The 12800-nt window shown below is 44.2% G+C and overlaps 1 long non-coding RNA gene across 1 annotated transcript in view; it reads right to left on the bottom strand.

Annotated features, from left to right (window-relative positions):
• The window catches only part of LOC126149671 (uncharacterized), a 72769-nt gene that overhangs the window by 44854 nt on the left and 15115 nt on the right, over positions 1-12800 (bottom strand). The window contains exon 2 of the long non-coding RNA XR_007531077.1: positions 1644-1704. This is a non-coding gene — a long non-coding RNA (uncharacterized LOC126149671). The remainder of the gene's footprint in view (positions 1-1643; positions 1705-12800) is intronic.

The following is a 12800-nucleotide window of genomic DNA, read 5'->3' as shown; positions in this document are numbered from 1 at the left end:
CTTTCGTTTGTAATGAGATGGCCGCTGTGGCCGAGCGGTTCTAGGTTCTTCAGTCCGGAACTGCGCTGCTGCTATGGTCGCAGGTTCGAATCCTGCCTCGGGCATGGATGTGTGTGATTTCCTTTTGTTAGTTAGGTTTAAGTAGTTCTAGGTCTAGGGGACTTATGACCTCAGACCCATAGTGCTTAGAGCCATCTGAACCATCAGTTTCTAATTAACTCTTTTTTCAAGGGCGCAGGGTCCATGTTTCCCATAAGTTGCTCGCCAGTGTGAAAGCTACAACTGAGGCGGATTCGTTGCTACACAATGATGCTGAGAAAAAGTTGTAATATTCTGTGAAGCTGAGAACCTCTAAATACTTCGTCAGTGTGACAATTTGTGTTGATCGAACTTTCAGGTGTTACACAAACTTTTTTGGGCTATTTACGATTGATGAGCTTGTTAAAGGACAATTTTTTCCAATGGCTTTTTTTTTTGTCGTACGATAAGAAAACTTTACCCTATCAGCAGTAGTTGATGAATGTAGTAATCTATGTCTGACATTATCTCTGTCAACAATGTTTTCAGATTTTCAAGAAAGCGTAATGGAAGGTGCAAGTGAAATGGTGTAAAAATTCAAGGTTGTAAATTTCATCTGACACAGAGCTGGTGGCGAAAGGTACAAATGTTGGGACCTGCACACGACTACTACCCCAGAAATGAAATCGGGAAGTTTCTGTCTTATTTATTTTGTTGGCCAACGCTGGATCCTGATATGGTTGGTCAGTGTTTTAGTTGAGCGATACCTGTTGAGAAAACTTACAGGCGTTCTGTGACTACTTAGTGCACTGCACGACAAAACTTAAGGATCACTCTTTCGAAACCCCGTAACTGCCTGCCGTTGACACGCATCAGTTTGAAATTTGGCTCAAAGCTGTCTACAACTGAACGGCCTTTCCGCAATGGATACACTGGTTCCCGTGAGATCACCGAAGTTAAGCGCTGTCGAGCGTGGTCGGCGCTTGGATGGGCGACCATCCAGGCCGCCATGTGTGTGTGTGTGTGTGTGCGAAATCGTATGGGATTTAACTGCTAAGGTCATCAGTCCCTAAGCTTACACACTACTTAACCTAAATTATCCTACGACAAACACACACACCCATGCCCGAGGGAGGACTCGAACTTCCACCAGGACCAGCCGCATAGTCCATGACTGCAGCGTCCCTGACCGCTCGGCTAATCCCGCGCAGGTCGCCATGCGCTGTTGCTACTCTTTCGGGGTGCACTCAGCCTCGTGATGCCAATTGAGGAGCTACTCGACCGAATAGTAGCGGCTTCGGTCAAGAATACCACCTTACGACCGCGAGAGCCGTGTGCTGACCCCACGCCCCTCCTAACCGCATCCTCCACCGAGGATGACACGGCGGTCAGATGGTCCCGGTAGGCCGCTTGTGGCCTGAAGACGGAGTGCTTTCTTTGTTACTTATAACAGAAAAATGTTTCACAGCTTCGACTAGAAGTATGTAAGTTACTATCTGCTTCGAACGGGAGGTTTTGGTGTATAGCTTTTTTTATAAGCCCCCTAAGTCGCTGAAATGCGCAGTTCGCGTGATTCTGAATCATAAGACAGTCCCCGAAGACTGTTAACACAGGGCGGTACTTACAGGACTCAGCTGAACCGTCTTCACACAGGCTCCATTGACGTAAGTTGTCCCGTCTTCGCACCTGTCAGGCAATACGATGTGCTTACGCCACACAGTGCGGAATGTCCGCCCGTGGGCCCTTCTGAGAGTGGTGGAGTTGACAGGGGGCTCCATCGCAAACACCGCAGCTTGGAGGACGAGAAACAGCGACAGCACTCGCAACCACATCCTCGCCGCTTCAGGGCGGAATGATGGCGCAACACGCGGAAAGCTCGTCTTTATATCCGCAGCTGATCCCAGAGACTGAGTGTGGGCGTTTAATAACGCAAAAGGGAACCCACGACAGCACCAAACGTCGCATGGTGGATCGTTGCCAGTCTCAGCTGCGCGGATTCAACGACGCATGCATCGAAATAGCCGATTACAGCGGGGGAATCACTCGGTATGGAGGCAAATGGAAACAGCGACAAAGCCACGCTCTGCTTCTCTCCCTTTGTAGTCCCTATCTTCCTCACGTTATCCTCTGTGTTTGCACATTTTAACGATATTTTATGATGTAAAGCTGATTGCTAGCGCAATCGAAAGCGGTAATATCATTTTATAAACTCTTAGCGTACACAATTATAGTTTGTATGATTGATGTGACTGCAAGTTAAATTTATGCTGTTATTTGCACTAAAAGAAAAACCTTTCTTAACTGTTAGACGCAAGAACAGATCTTTTTTTAATTTCGAAGATCATACATAACACAGAACGAAGCCAGTGAATATTTGTACACTCGTGTTCAGGAGAAACAGAACACCTTGAACAACTAGAGATAGGAGGTACATACGCATAGGACATGTACATCAGTATGTTTTGCAGAAATGATTATCATTTCAGTCATCTCGGTTCAGTATGTGTTCTGTTGCCTAGTAGACAGGCCGGCCGCTATGGCCGAGCGGTTCTAGGCGCTTCAGAAGCCCTATTCTGTATCGTTTATACCTACCGGTGTAGCAGGTTAGTCTCGGTAGTGACGTCATTTTCGGTTCTTTATCGAAATATCCTATTCAGTAAACTTCTGAGACTTGTTAGCGAACGGTCTTCCCACCGATTTTGCACACAATTGTACCGAGAGGTTTTGGATTTCGGTCTGGCCCTGACGATCGGTGAGCTGTGGTTTATTGGCACCTATAATTTGTTATTTTAAACATATTTAGCGGTTTTAAGTTTGGATTTAGTGATTATGTTACTAAAGAATGACCAGAGGACGCATCCAGTTGGAAAGTGAGTTCGTAATAGACTATTTTCCTTTCTTATCAATATGGTTACGTTAGGTTGTTACTGTGAACGATTAAATCCCACTCTCCCACAAAAAAAATATTCTCTTAAAATACGTGTTATTTTTATGCAAATAAGAGTTTAAACATCATTAAATACCAAGACATCGGCTCTGCTTACGTATATTACATGAGTGTGAACTGACGTTACTAGTGCTTTTGTGTATTTTTTCCCACAAATGTGTTAGTTAGTAGTTATCGAAACATGTTTACAACTTTCAAGTAACAATGGAAAGCAATTATGCGATGCCTGATATTGGAAACCTTCCAAATTATCACTCATTTATGACTTAAGCAGCACCGTTTGGCAACGAAGTCAGCCTACGTTCCTCTACACAATACTACAAGAATTGAGCATTGCCTGTCTGTTGTTAGGCGTTGCCAAATGGTTAGCGCGCGTGAATACGATACGAAACGCCACGGCTTCGAACACGGATGGGGTGCAAAATATTTTTTCCCTTTTCATATATGCAACACATTATAAGACAATGTTATTCGTGTAAGTGAAGATTTTTCTGCAATATTTGTTATTACTTACATGTAAGAGCGCACTTCCTCAGTAATGATTTCGTGATTTCTATGTGTTTAACCATGGACCTTGCCGTTGGTGGGGAGGCTTGCGTGCCTCAGCGATACATATAGCCGTACCGTAGGCACAACCACAACGGAGGGGTATCTGTTGAGAGGCCAGACAAACGTGTGGTTCCTGAAGAGGGGCAGCAGCCTTTTCAGTAGTTGCAAGGGCAACAGTCTGGATGATTGATTGATCTGGCCTTGTAACACTAACCAAAACGGCCTTGCTGTTTTCGTACTGCGAACGGCTGAAAGCAAGGGGAAACTACGGTCGTAATTTTTCCCGAGGGCATGCAGCTTTACTGTATGATTAAATGATGATGGCGTCCTCTTGGGTAAAATATTCCGGAGGTAAAATAGTCCCCCATTCGGATCTCCGGGCGGGGACTACTCAAGAGGATGTCGTTATCAGCAGAAAGAAAACTGGCGTTCTACGGATCGGAGCGTGGAATGTCAGATCCATTAATCGGGCAGGTAGGTTAGAAAATTTAAAAAGGGAAATGGATAGGTTAAAGTTAGATATAGTGGGAATTAGTGAAGTTCGGTGGCAGGAGGAACAAAACTTCCGGTCAGGTGACTACAGGGTTATAAACACAAAGTCAAATAGGGGTAATGCAGGAGTAGGTTTAATAATGAATAGGAAAATAGGAATGCGGGTAAGCTACTACAAACAGCATAGTGAACGCATTATTGTGGCCAAGATAGATACGAAGCCCACACCTACTACAGTAGTACAGGTTTATATGCTAACTAGCTCTGCAGATGACGAAGAAATTGAAGAAATGTATGATGAAATAAAAGAAATTATTCAGACAGTGAAGGGAGATGAAAATTTAATAGTCATGGGTGACTGGAATTCGAGTGTAGGAAAAGGGAGAGAAGGAAACGTAGTAGGTGAATATGGATTGGGGCTAAGAAATGAAAGAGGAAGCCGCCTGGTAGAATTTTGCACAGAGCACAACTTAATCATAGCTAACACTTGGTTTAAGCATCATGATAGAAGGTTGTATACATGGAAGAACCCTGGAGACACTAAAAGGTATCAGATAGATTATATAATGGTAAGACAGAGATTTAGGAACCAGGTTTTAAATTGTAAGACATTTCCAGGGGCAGATGTGGACAATGACCACAATCTATTGGTTATGACCTGTAGATTAAAACTGAAGAAACTGCAAAAAGGTGGGAACTTAAGGAGATGGGACCTGGATAAACTTAAAGAACCAGAGGTTGTACAGAGTTTCAGGGAGAGAATAAGGGAACAATTGACAGGAATGGGGGAAAGAAATACAGTAGAAGAAGAATGGGTAGCTTTGAGGGATGAAGTAGTTAAGGCAGCAGAGGATCAGGTAGGTAAAAAGACGAGCGCTAGTAGAAATCCTTGGGTAACAGCAGAAATATTGAATTTAATTGATGAAAGGAGAAAATATAAAAATGCAGTAAATGAAGCAGGCAAAAAGGAATACAAACGTCTCAAAAATGAGATCGACAGGAAGTGCAAAATGGCTAAGCAGGGATGGCTAGAGGACAAATGTAAGGATGTAGAGGCTTATCTCACTAGGGGTAAGATAGATACTGCCTACAGGAAAATTAAAGAGGCCTTTGGAGATAAGAGAACCACATGTATGAACATCAAGAGCTCAGATGGAAACCCAGTTCTAAGCAAAGAAGGGAAAGCAGAAAGTTGGAAGGAGTATATAGAGGGTCTATACAAGGGCGATGCACTTGAGGACAATATTATGGAAATGGAAGAGGATGTAGATGAAGATGAAATGGGAGATACGATACTGCGTGAAGAGTTTGACAGAGCACTGAAAGACCTGAGTCGAAACAAGGCCCCCGGAGTAGACAACATTCCATTGGAACTACTGACGGCCTTGGGAGAGCCAATCCTGACAAAACTCTACCATCTGGTGAGCAAGATGTATGAAACAGGCGAAATACCCTCAGACTTCAAGAAGAATATAATAATTCCAATCCCAAAGAAAGCAGGTGTTGACAGATGTGAAAATTACCGAACAATCAGTTTAATAAGCCACAGCTGCAAAGTACTAACACGAATTCTTTACAGACGAATGGAAAAACTAGTAGAAGCCGACCTCGGGGAAGATCAGTTTGGATTCCGTAGAAATACTGGAACACGTGAGGCAATACTGACCTTACGACTTATCTTAGAAGAAAGATTAAGGAAAGGCAAACCTACGTTTCTAGCATTTGTAGACTTAGAGAAAGCTTTTGACAATGTTGACTGGAATACTCTCTTTCAAATTCTAAAGGTGGCAGGGGTAAAATACAGGGAGCGAAAGGTTATTTACAATTTGTATAGAAACCAGATGGCAGTTATAAGAGTCGAGGGACATGAAAGGGAAGCAGTGGTTGGGAAGGGAGTAAGACAGGGTTGTAGCCTCTCCCAGATGTTATTCAATCTGTATATTGAGCAAGCAGTAAAGGAAACAAAAGAAAAATTCGGGGTAGGTATTAAAATCCATGGAGAAGAAATAAAAACTTTGAGGTTCGCCGATGACATTGTAATTCTGTCAGAGACAGCAAAGGACTTGGAAGAGCAGCTGAACGGAATGGATGGTGTCTTGAAGGGAGGATATAAGATGAACATCAACAAAAACAAAACGAGAATAATGGAATGTAGTCGAATGAAGTCGGGTGATGTTGAGGGTATTAGATTAAAGTAGTAAAGGAGTTTTGCTATTTGGGGAGCAAAATAACTGATGATGGTCGAAGTAGAGAGGATATAAAATGTAGACTGGCAATGGCAAGGAAAGCGTTTCTGAAGAAGAGAAATTTGTTAAAATCAAGTATAGATTTAAGTGTCAGGAAGTCGTTTCTGAAAGTATTTGTATGAAGTGTAGCCATGTATGGAAGTGAAACATGGACGATAAATAGTTTAGACAAGAAGAGAATAGAAGCTTTCGAAATGTGGTGCTACAGAAGAATGCTGAAGATTAGATGGGTAGATCACATAACTAATGAGGAAGTATTGAATAGGATTGGGGAGAAGAGAAGTTTGTGGCACAACTTGACCAGAAGAAGGGATCGGTTGGTAGGACATGTTCTGAGGCATCAAGGGATCACCAATTTAGTATTGGAAGGCAGCGTGGAGGGTAAAAATCGTAGGGGGAGACAAAGAGATGAATACACTAAGCAGATTCAGAAGGATGTAGGTTGCAGTAGGTACTGGGAGATGAAGAAGCTTGCACAGGATAGAGTAGCATGGAGAGCTGCATCAAACCAGTCTCAGGACTGAAGACCACAACAACAACATGTGTTTAAAAATCGAAATATGAAATTGATGTGAATGAAACAACCGAGAGTGACTTTATATTTTTTTCGTGTCAGAAATAATTGACCATTCTTTCGGAATATGCAGCGATTTCCGAGTATGCAGTTCGACATGAATGTAAGAAGACAATGTGTTCAAGTGTGTGTGAAATCTTATGGGACTTAACTGCTAAGGTCATCAGTCCCTAAGCTTACACACTACTTAACCTAAATTTTCCTAAGGATAAACAAACACACCCATGCCCGAGGGAGGGCTCGAACCCCCGCCGGGACCAGCTGCACAGCCCATTACTGCAGCGCCTAAGACCGCTCGGCTAATCCCGCACGGCAACGACAACTTAAAATACTGGGAATGTACATAGCAGCAGTCTTCTTCATAAACTTGCTTGTCACAAGTATTTATCTGCGGTCGGATCCTCAACAACAGTAGACAGAGATGAAAGATCTCCGCCGTAATATTTTTAAAACATTAGCACCATATATGAAACATTTTCATTCGTGAGAAGCATGTTATAAACTTGGACGAACTGCAGGAGCTCGAAATTGTGATTTTTCAATTTTGTTTTAATACCCAAATCGTTGACATATGATATAGGGAAGTGGGCTACCTTATCATTTGGATCTCTTGCAGCGAGTTATAACCACATTCTGTTTATCTTCTTATTCGTTGAAACTCTCAGAACCAATTTTTCGAGCTCATTTTCCGAAAAGTAAACTCCAAAACACGATGTCAGTGTGAATGAGAAGAAGATGACATAATGCGGCATTTACGACAATCTGCAGAATACGGTCAAATACGGTATCTTTTCGGTACTTGGAAGAATACCGCGCCTGTGTCGCCTGCTAGCCGCTTTGTGTTCGTGGCGCTGTGCGCGCTGCAGTGCGCATGCGGGGCCGCTTGCTTTTGGTTGGCTTGCCCGACACAAACCGACAACAGCGCTTCGGTTCTCTAGACCCGAACGGTATCGCTTCCTAAATACATACTGAATAACGCAGGGGCTCTAATTCGAGTACTAGACCGTTCGGTGTTCTTGAGTACCGAGACGATCGGCACAATACCGGAAAGATACAGAACAGGCACCCAGTCCAGAACCGCACTGCTGTTCTCGTCGCAGGTTCGAGTCCTGCCTCGGGCATGGATGTGTGTGATGTCCTTGGGTTAGTTAGGTTTAATTAGTTCTACGTCTATGGGACTGATGACCTCAGATGTTAAGTCCCATAGAGCCAATGAACCATTTGAACCTATTAGACGCTGGGTTGTTCGTGAGCCAGATAACTTGTTCCATGTATGGCGGCATCGACGCTTAAAAGGCGCGGACGCCGTCCTGTGATAAGCCATCCATGCTGCGTCCACCTGGTTCCAAAGTTCGAACGGTTCAAATGGCTCTGAGCACTATGGGACTTAACTTCTGAGGTCATCAGTCCCTAGAACTTAGAACTACTGAAACTAATCTAAGGACATCACACACATCCACGCCCGAGGCAGGATCCGAGCCTGCGACCGTAGCGGTCAGGCGGTTCCAAACTGAAGCGCTTAGAACCCGGCTCCAAAGATCATCTGTCGTGGTTGGCAATGGGTCACAGTACTGTACTCACCGTTTCACCATATCCCACACATTTTCGACTGGCTAAAGACTGGTGATATGGCAGGCCGTGGCAAAAGGATGACATCCTGTGACACAAACAGGGCACATTATCGTGCAGCTAAATGTGGTCATGCATTGTTTTGCCGAAAAATGGCGTCTGGGGTGCTGTGCAAAAAGAGTATAGTTACAGGTCGCAGGATGTCATTCACGTAGGTCACACTAATCACCGTGCCCTCGACACGCGCCAACTGTGATTTGTGGTTGTACCCAACAGCATCCCACACCGTGAAAGGCCTCGAGTTGGGACTGTGTGTCTTGTGTGAATGCAGCCACTGTGATGCCGCTTCCCCTGCCTGCCGTGAATCAAAATCCGGCCATCATTTACAGACAAGCATAATCTGTATTCGTCCGAAAAAACTGTCTGATGTCATTCCTGTCCCCAGTGACGTCATTCCATACACCATTGCCGCCTAGCATGTTTCTGAACATTCGTCAATGATTGACGAAGAAGTGGACGACGCGCACGTAACCCATGAGGTAATAAATGGCGGCCGACTGTCACCCCTGATAGTGTACGATGTGTTACACTGCTTCACAGTTCCACCATAGCTGAGGACGACGCAGATCTGTCCAGCAATATTATTCGGATGAGGTGTCGACCGTCTGGTGGGTTGGTCTGGGTGGGGCGACCTGACCCATCTGGCCGTGTCCTGTGGCGTTCCATGAACCATTCTCCACGCACGCGTTGCATTGCCGAAACACTTCGTCCCACATGCGCAGAAATTGATAGGATGGCTGCATCACATTCTCTCATGACAATACCAAGTTTTCTTTCAAACTCACCTATTTGCCCTTACGGTACGCGCGTACATCTGCGAGGTATGCTGTACGTCTGCTCAAGTCATACTGATCCATTACCTTCGGTTTATAGCGACAACGTGCGGCGCCTCCCGCCGGAGATTCGAGTTCTCCCTCAGATATGGGTGTGTCTGGTGTTCTTAGAATAAGTTAGTTTAAGTAGTGTGTGAGTCTAGAGACCGATGACCTCACCAGTTTGATCCCATTAGAATTCACACACATTTGAACATTTATAGCGACAACGGGAGGCGCATTTGCCGGTAGATGGTGTGGCACCTCGATATCGATATTGACCTTGTACCCTCGGGCAGACATGGTTCAAATGGTAACCATTTCTGTAGAACGTACTAATATACGTATCCTATCACTAGTCGTTCAAGGTGTTTTTTTTTTGTTTGTTTTATTTATTTATTTATTTTTTTTACATGAGTTACTCCGTAACTTCATAAAACAGGGAGAGCATACTTTGATTTGAATTCTAATATCAAGCATCCCTACCAGAATGTAAACCCATTTTACACAACTGGCCATTAAAATTGTTACACCACGAAGATGACGTGCTACAGACGCGAAATTTAACCGACAGGAAGAAGATGTTGTGAAATGCAAATGATTAGCTTTTCAGAGCATTCACACCAGGTTGGCGCCGGTGGCGACACCTACAACGTGCTGACATGAGGAAAGTTTCCAACCGATTTCTCATAAACGAACAGTAGTTGACTGGCGTTGCCTATTAAAACGTTGTTGTGATGCCTCGTGTAAGGAGGAGAAATGCGTACCATCACGTTTTCGAATTTGATGAATGTCGGATTGTAGCCTACCGCGATTGCGGTTTATCGTATCGCGAGATTGCTGCTCGCGTTGATCGAGATTCAGTGATTAGAAGAATATCGAATCCGTGGGTTCAGGAGGGTAATACGGAATGCCATGCTGGATCCCAACGGCCTCGTATCATTAGCAATCGAGATGACAGGCAACTTATTCGCAAGGTTGTAACGGATAGTGCAGCCACGTCTCGATCCCTGAGTCAACAGATGGGGACTTTTGCAAGACAACAAGCATCTGCACGAACAGTTCGACGACGTTTGCAGCAGCATGGACTATCAGCTTGGAGACTACGGCTGCGGATACCCTTGACGCTGCATCACATACAGGAGTGTCTGCGATGGTGTACTCAACGACGAACCTGGATGCACGAATGGCAAAACGTCATTCTTTCGGATGATTCCAGGTTCTGCTTACAGCATCATGATGGGTGCATCCGTGTTTGGCGACATCGTGGTGATCGCACATTGGAAGCTTGTATTCGTCATCGCCATCACCCGGCGTGATAGTATGGGGTGCCATTGGTTACACGTCTCGGTCACTTCTTGTTCGCATTGACGGCACTTTGAACAGTGGACGTTACATTTCAGATGAGTTACGACCCGTGGCTCTACCCTTCATTCGATCCCTGCGAAACCCTACATTTCAGCAGGTTAATGCACGACCGCATGTTTTAGGTTCTGTACGGGCGTTTCTGGATACAGAAAATGTTCGACTGCTGCCCTGGCTAACACATTCTCCAGATCTCTCCGCCATTGAAAACGTCTGGTCAATGGTGATCGAGCAACTGGCTCGTCACAATAAGCCAGTCACTACTCTTGATGAACTGTGGTATCGTGTTGAAGCTGCATGGGCGGTGTACCTGTACGCGCCAACCAATCTCTGTTTTACTCAATGCCCAGGCGTATCAAGGCCGTTATTACGGCCAGAGGTGGTTGTTCTGGGTACTGATTTGTCAGGATCTATGCACCCAAACTGCGTGAAAATGTAATCACATGTCAGTTCTAGTATAATATACTTGTCCAATGAATACCCGTTTATCATCTGCATTTCTTCTTGGTGTAGCAGTTTTACTGGCCAGCAGTGTATTAACGCAATATAAATGTTTATACACACTGTTTCTTCACTCCAACTGTCAGCCAATATGTCACACACTTTGATGAACTAAAACTTGATTCTTGTCCTCTTAAAGTTTTACCTGAGAAAGTGCTGACGAATATCTATATGTTTTGTCCTCGGATGATGGAAGTGTGTAGATGTCAACTTTACTGCGCTTTGATTGTCGCAGTGCATGACAGGTGCGTTATTTCCTCGTTGACCGAGCTCAGTTTGTAGCTATTGAACTGGATGGCTTCCTGAACTGCCGACGCTATCACCATGTATCCCGCCTCGGCCGTACAGAGTGCTACAGTTCGCTGTTTGTACGTATTCCACGCAAAACCGGCTTTCTGGTAACTGAAAAAAATAAACATATGCAGTACATGAACTCCTACGCAGAGTGTTCCGGTAATAGCCTGCAAAAATGTAACACCATATAGTAAATGCTCCTCTGAACATTTTGATGTAGGGAACCTCGGATCGTAGATGTGGAAGTAAACTTGTCTCCGATTTGTGTATCATTACTGTTTTCCAGCTTATTTACAATTAACATGTGTACAAGTTTACGTGTACTGTATATTTATTTAAGTGTACGTTCTTTATTTCCTGCAAGGAAACAAGGATGACGAGCTTGATTATTAAGAAGTCCTGACGCAGGCCGTTTGAATGGCCACCTGATCTAGAGGTTCGTACAAAGAGTTCTATCTGAGTTGTTGGAGAACGTGCCCATGGCTATTCATGAGAGTGTGGATGCCCACAATGGTGTATATCCTTGTCGCTGGACTGGCGAGGGACTCCTATTCCACGGCCTGTTGGGTCACCTGACCTGAATCCCCTTGCTTATTTCCGTTGAGGATATCTAAAGCCAGTTGTGGATGAGACCCCAGATGGATACGAAGATGGAATTAGTTGCCAGAATTGTATCTGCCTGACATGTGATTCGAAAAACACCAGGGATATTTGTCAGGGTGGGTCAGAATTTTGTTCGCCGATGTCATGCTTGCATTGGGATTGATGGCGTTAGTTTCAGCACATTTTGTAAGATATAGTGCAAATGATACGTTAATTGTGTGAATGATGGTATTTTCAGATAACTGTAAGTAATGACAATAAAAAAGTACACAGTAATGCGGTTTTTTTCTATTATCTCCGTAAGCTGGTTTCACCGAGCGCGGGTTCACTACCTCAAACTGTTGAGTGGATCATCCTCTATGTCCTGTTAAATTTTTGCATCCTCTTACCGAAACGGCCTGTATGTAGGATCGTTAGCCTAGTCTGCATCATAATATCCAGTTATTTCCATGTAGAATTCTTTAGTAAAACAGTCGCAGATCCTTGGTTCCCTGAAGACATCAGAGAAGCCGTTTCACAGCGAGCGAGTGTTATTTCTGTGTGTCAATGCAGTACTGACTTTCCATGTTTGCAGCGTATGAAATACGGATCCTTTCACTTGTGCAAGATACAGCAGGCATCCTGTCAACTATCTGTGGGGCATGTTGTCTCTCCTTTCACTAGGGTTTTTATCAAATTTTCAAATTTGACTTCAATAGTAGTCCAAACAGATGTGCACTCCGACAAAAAAAAAAATTCAGTACTTCACTAATAAGCTTCTTTTGATCTAG

This window comes from Schistocerca cancellata, chromosome 1 (genome assembly GCF_023864275.1).
Source record: "Schistocerca cancellata isolate TAMUIC-IGC-003103 chromosome 1, iqSchCanc2.1, whole genome shotgun sequence".
Lineage (NCBI taxonomy): Eukaryota > Metazoa > Arthropoda > Insecta > Orthoptera > Acrididae > Schistocerca > Schistocerca cancellata.
Note: the sequence above shows the minus strand (reverse complement) of the source record. Positions and strands in the feature narration are given on the sequence as shown.